The 6,800-nt window shown below is 37.4% G+C and overlaps 1 protein-coding gene across 2 annotated transcripts in view; it reads right to left on the minus strand.

Moving 5' to 3' along the window:
- Positions 1-3,317, minus strand: part of CNTN5 (contactin 5) — a 1,109,255-nt gene extending 1,105,938 nt beyond the window's left edge. For both annotated transcript variants that reach the window (XM_045556882.1, XM_045556883.1), the window contains exon 1: positions 2,996-3,317. The gene's annotated coding sequence lies outside the window, so the exon portion shown is untranslated. The remainder of the gene's footprint in view (positions 1-2,995) is intronic.
- Positions 3,318-6,800: the final 3,483 nt, after the last annotated feature.

Raw genomic sequence — 6,800 nt, forward strand, 5'->3', positions numbered from 1 at the left:
ATATTCCATTTATCAGAGCCCTTTTTGAAATACACATTTGAATATCCAAAAACCATAAAAAAGGAGAACTTAATTGAAAGGGATGGGTACGGATATGGAACGTAGTTCATAATACTTTTTAATCCTAAATCTTAAGTGTTAGGAGTTTTATATACTCCATTACTTTTGAAAATGCACCAGCCTCTAATGTAGAGTTATTGATCACAAATGCTCAGAAAATAGACCTCTGCAGGGATTCTACTGCTTTGAGCTTCCGACCAGCCTCTTTCCTGCTATAAAGTGTTAAGAAGTTCATGTAACATATGAGTGCAGCCTTCTAAGACTGTTCTAAACAAAAATCTAGTCAGAAACACATAGCTCTCTTATTTTATCTTTGCATCCTCAGAAAGAAGAAAGAGATGACTATGAGCTCTTCAAGTAAGAATTTCAAAAGACCAAACTACATGAATGCATGGATTTATTTAAAGTAGGAAAACTAAATTCCCAACCTCTTGGTAAAACTTTCGTAGAAACATATTTAAAAAGACAATTCAAAGACTATAGGTAATAAAAATATGTGTGGTAAGATGGATTCAGCAGATCACAGTATTGTACATATCTCAGCCTCATGAAATCCTAGATTAGTTGTTGAGGGATGGTGGGGATACTAAACTCGGCTGTAACTTTGTTTTAGCCAATCAAACTTACGTATAGTTAAATCATCTTTACACAGTCATAGCCATCCAGACAAATTTCCATCTTTTTAATTTTAATCTTCACAAAAATACCCCTTTTGTTTTATCTGGAAGTAAGACAAACTCCAGAACATCTTGGCCAGCTATTTTCTTTATCCACAGGGCCCTCTGCCCTTTACTGACACCCTCTGGTCCTTATGGCTAAATCAGCTTTGACATTCAACCACACTCTTTCCTACCTTTATCCAGAAGGTGGGAAGGGTTGTCTAAACTGCTAAATAAAAAAGATTTCTAATGAAATATATATTGGGTAAACCTGGGACATTTCTAAAAGACAGTTTTACTTAATTGGACATATAAGATTGAAGTAAATTTTCACAAGCTACTAATTTTTAATTCTTCTTCTTAAATAAACATATACTATGTGTATGTTCATGATTTTATTTCAGTTCATCTCCATAATTTAATAAAGGTTTCAGCCCACCTGATAGTTAAAGTATTGCTCACCTCAGGAAACATTCGGGTGTTTCAGCCATCCATTTAAAGATTCCACAACTATAGCTTTTTGGATCTCTTTCCAAAAGCACCCTGGTATGTATGTGTCTCACAACTTACAGATATAGTTGCCTTTGTAATCAGAGAGAAATTAAAATTAGTAGTTTTTCTCCTCATCTCTTAGTTTTCAGAAGTTTTAAATAAGAATAATTTAAAGGCTATACCAATCCCTCCACAAGAGCATTGGCACTTGAAATAAATGTTTCAATGACTTTCTATTTTCAGATATGCTTTAATATTATCCTCTCACACTCCAGCTAAGTTCCTCATCAAATTTTATTTTTATATAGTATTTCCTTTTTTAACTTTTAACTCTTAATTTTATGTTTTTTATCTCCACTACATTTAGTTAACCTTTGTATATAATATCTTTTATTTTTAATCATTTGTTTTATATGTCATATTCTTACATCATAATATTCTGTTTTTCCATTTGTGTCACAGCAAACATATGCTTATCAAGTTTAAGTCTCAATATACTGGTCCACACATAATTTATAATAACTTGAGCATAAATAAGAGAATATACAAAGATAGGTGAGAATTGCTCAAAACTGACTACAGGCACTTTGAAAAAAAAAAGAATGACCTAATGATTAGATTTCTAATGTTTTATATTTAGATTCACGATATTAATCATGTTGAACTTCTTTAAGCTCACTGTAATGGTCATTAGTATTTCTGTAGTTCTGCTGCAATTCAATAGTAATCAATTAAATCTCCATTAATTCTTAAGACTTTGTTTTATTTTTTTTAATGCTGGTATCCTAATGAACATCTTATTTCATCCTTATTTGCCCAGTTAAATTTGAGAATCAAAGTAGAAGTATGGGTCCTCTAAATGATTTCCATTTTTAAATTAAGAAACAGATGAATTGGATGTAGGTAAAGCATTGTACATACAACAGTTTTAAAAGTTTTTGCTTCCAAACCTGCATTTAAATTACCACATGAAATTGTATTTTTCATACTAGAAAGGTTATAAATTTTAAACACAAAATAATTCTAATTTAGTCGATTCCTGGTTCTTTCCAAAATAAATTTAGTTAAAACAACTTAAAAACGTTCATGTCTTCAGAGTAATTTCCAACTTATTGTATATCATATTCATATAAGTGCAAATTAATATTCTCTCCTACTTATCCCAATAAAAAAACTCAATAAGTATGTCTGAACATATTTTTCTATATTTTTTAATCTATCACAATCCTATACAACATTCAGAAAAAAGCTCAGCATAATCCAAGATACTGTTCTCCTCAGTCTCTTGAACTTTGTAGAACTCCACTTATAGAGCACCCCTGCTGAATTTTAACAAGTTATGGCGCTTCCAGATACCCAGATATTTGGCTTCTATTCTCAAAAAGACATTGCTCAATCATAAGACATATACACTCAGTACCTGAGAACAATATCCTATTTTCTGAACATTTAGTTTCTTTTGTAGAAACATTCTTACCCTATCCTGGCATTTTTCCCCTTACAATGTATTTTTTAGGAATCATTTACTCTTATTTTGGGTAGCATTATGAGGTACAGAAATAGGTTATATTTACTCTTGCTTCAACTTTTGGACATAAAATCCCAACAGAGAAAAATAGCATTTTTTTTAAAAAGCCTCATCTCACAGTTTATACATTCTGGCAACATGGCAAGAAAGGACAGCTTTGCAGAAGAAACGCGTGTGTCAAAAATCCTAACTGGCTGGGAGATGAAGTGCACAGTCACAGAAAGCAGTCACTGGCAAAGGAATGTCAGCCACTTACCAATGAGATGCCAGACTCCGCTGTCCTTCCTCTGTGACTCTCAATTCCTGTCTCCCATCCTCCTGCCCGGCGGCACAGTTCGGACAGAGCAGTTCCGCGGCTCCTTTTCAGCCTGTGGCAGAAGAGAACTGCGGAGTTTTCAGTCATTCAGAGGGAATCCTCCAGCTTGCCCTGCCTCTCCCAGAAGAGGGGACTCAGGTAACGCATCCTTTCCGCCCCGAGCTTTAATGGCACTTTGGCCGCCGCCTTCTCGCAGTTACGCTCCCCGACTCCGTAGTTGGTTATATTGGGAAGTCGGCGCGGCGCCTCCCCGGGCTGGTGTGTTTGGGGCTCGCGTGTTTTCCTCCAATGCGCCCGCGCGCCCCGCGCCGCGCGCCTCTCACTGGCTGCGTCCGCCCGGCGCGGCCCCTCCCCGCCCGCCCGCCCGCCCGCGCCGTCCCCGCGCCCCGCGCCCCGCGCCCCGCGCCGCTCGCTGGCAAGGTTCGTTCAGCACGTCCCCGGGCTTAACGGACTGGGTGCCTCAAGAAGGGTTTTCTGTTTCTCCGCTCGTCTCGCTAGTCAGCCGGCATTTTCCTTCCCTCCTAAGTACAGAGGGCCTGCCCCCCTGCCCCCTGCTTTTCTGCTCTGCAGCCCTCCCGTATTTAACATTCACAGACTACGGAGCAAACGTGCTGCCTGCAGACTGCACGGGGGAGCGCAGGCGGGGAGCCCCTTCCTCTCCTCGCCTGCTTCTTCTGGCTTTTTTTCTAATTCCAAGAGCCTTTGGCTTATGCCTCCGACAGCAGCAGCTCAGACTGGTGCGTTCACTTGGGTCAGTGTGAGAGTGGGAGAGTGGACTTTTTCACTTTGGAGAAATTTTCTTAGCTCCTGAATGGGAAGCACTTCCCTTTTGTTTATAGACTTGGCGAGTTTCATCTAAAGATTATTGGAGGCCTGCTTTGATTTCTTCTTGATTTTTTTGCGTTGTGTCAGTTCTCAAAAAGCTGAGGAAAAGTCTCAGACAGCGGCCCTTTCTCTGAATTTTTATATCACAATAGCTGTAATTGGAAAAATAACACAGGTAGTAAATCCACAGTGTGGCAGCTTTAGTGCCATTGTTCTGCCAGTCCTCCCTTCTACTTTTCCTCTCTGAGTCTTTGAGCCATTCTCCAATTCCCTCGATTAGTCTGATGGTAATTGAGTATTTGTTAAATATATTATATTTCTTTTGCAATATATTTCCTTAGAGAACGTGGTTTGCATCTGTATTTAACGGCAAGGAAATCCCACGTACTGTTTTCTATTTCTGTGTGTCTATATATGGAGCTGCATGGGAGTCTGGGGTCGCACCCCGTGTCTGTCGGTGTCCGTCTTGCATGTGTGATTGGGTCCAGCCTGCCCCTGCACTGAGGCTGATTCCTCTGCTCACTTAATCCCCCAGTGGGGTCTGACTGGCTCTAATTGGCAAGGAGAGTACAGTGCCATGCAGCCTGTAGCTGGAAGCCTTCTACCACTAGCTCTGTGTTCTTTCTCTTGCAGCTATTCTGGTAATTAAAATTAGTCTTTTCCTGTTTCTTGGCTTCTTCTCATTCATCCACGGATGTTGTACAAACACCCAGTCTCTGCTTGTAATCGCTACCCTCAGGATCTAGGCTGATTTCTCGTTCCGTAGCAAAGACAAATTTGTGTGCATTTAATGCTTCTCTGCCCTTCCATACTTTTTATTTTCTTGTTCCTGCTTTCCAATAATTAGGTTGTTTTCTTTATGTGTTAACTGAGGGATTGTTGCTGAGATTCCACTTCTCTGGCTTTTTCGCTGCTCTACCGACTCTACTCCAGCATCAGGCTGTGGGTTCACAGAGAGAATCACCAGGACTTTAACAACCTCTTTAAACATGTCACAAAATAGATTCAAAGTGTAAGAGCTTTAAAGCATTCTTTATATTGTGCAATGAGGTTTAAACCTTTGCCTTTACATATTTACAATTGGGCACACACCGCCTTAAAGGGGGTATAGAAAGTGAGCTTGCTGTTAGTTTTCTTCCCTTCCTAGAACTCCTTATTGTTACACATAATTTGATAATTTTGGCATTTTGAAGCCATTGTATCATATATCTCATATATTTTCTTTCAACTAGCTTTGTTCCAGAAAGAATGTAAGTTGGGTTATACAAATTTATTCAATTAAAAATGAATTAAAAATGTAGGTCAGTAAAATCAAGGCAAAGGGTAAAGTGATAGTAGGAGAGATGAGATGAAGCCAGACATGGAATTTATAGAGAAAACTTCATTGACGTGTTGTTAGAAACTGCCCTAAGTTTAACCATTAATATTGTTAGTAGCCAATGTAAAGAAAGAAACACTATCAGTCTCATGATTCATGGCCCCCTCCTACAATTAAAGTGAAAAAGAAAATTTACCTTTTACATGATGTAGATGGATTAAATCTTTATCTCTTTTTAATCAAACTAAAGACTTATGATGTTTTAACTTTTTATAAGGGAAGCAATACTATTGCTAGAACAGGGTGTGAACATATTTTTGAAACAAGTAGATAATGTAATAGCACTTTACCTTTTGAAGCTATCTGATAAGTTAAAGGGAGGGAAAGGAGATGTTGAATCTGGTTAATTAAAAATAGTAAGATCTATTTCTGTCAGTTCAAATGTAGAAAGGTAACTTCAAGTAATTCTTTGGGGGTGAATAGGTCACCTGGCTACATTTCATTGGGACCCAGAAAGAATGAGTATATTTATTCTCTTTGTTTATATTTTATAATGTTCCAACTCATAATATTATGCAATTAACATATTCTATATTAATGTTTATATATGTAACATGCACAATATCAGTCTCTCTGACTCAACTTTCTGAAAAATCTAGAATCTTGCTATTATGGATTTTCATGCTGTATATTTTCACAATATTGTGTTTGGAAAGTGAGGGCTCTATAGATCATGTACACTTCCATATCCCATTGTATCAACAAGGTTCAAGTTTAAGAAGGTCAATGTCTGAAATTAGAGAAACAGCAGTGCTTAAAGTAAGAAACAGAATAAAATCTCCTTAGAATTCCACCAAGAGGAAACAAACTAGCTTATGTTTTCTAAGTCCCCTGAGATCTTTTCACATATGTCATAACTAAGATTTTCTATTATTATTATGTGAAAATGGGATCTTCTAAAGGTGTGTTTTTAAAAGACATAAAAGTATTTGAGCCTCATTATAAAATCTCAATGCTTTTTACTTAATAAAACAGCATCATTAAAAGATCACTTGTTTCTCTCTATTTCATAATGTTAGTGACATTTTTGAATTAACCAGCACATCCTGCACCCTGATAAAATATCATATGAACATTAAATAAATTAAAAATATAGTTTATACATGGGTTAAGTGGTTTATCAGGTCATTGTCTCCATGCTATGATTATAGTACCTCAACATAGCTGTCTTGTTGATTATCTGATCTTGTTGTCTAGCCATCTTTGTATAAATGTCTTAATCTCTTTATCTCGTAGTCCTCAGTGGGCAAGGAAGCAGATGCAGCACATCTGTAGCAGTTGAGTTGCCTCTAAGCTTTTGTCTTATTTGTGTTACAGATTTTTTTTTATTTAAATCATGCCCTCCTTTCCCTTTCCTTTCATTTGACTCACATAAGGTTCTAGGTTCTAGTCAATAGAGCATAACTACTGTTATATCCCACCAAGTTATAGCATAAAATGTAGGGAAGCAGAGCAATTCTCAATTCAAATCTAGATCAATCATCTTTTTTGGATCACTGACTTTGCATACTGGAGCTAGTTTTAGCATTTGCATTTTCTGTT

This window comes from Lemur catta, chromosome 7 (genome assembly GCF_020740605.2).
Source record: "Lemur catta isolate mLemCat1 chromosome 7, mLemCat1.pri, whole genome shotgun sequence".
NCBI classification, from domain to species: domain Eukaryota; kingdom Metazoa; phylum Chordata; class Mammalia; order Primates; family Lemuridae; genus Lemur; species Lemur catta.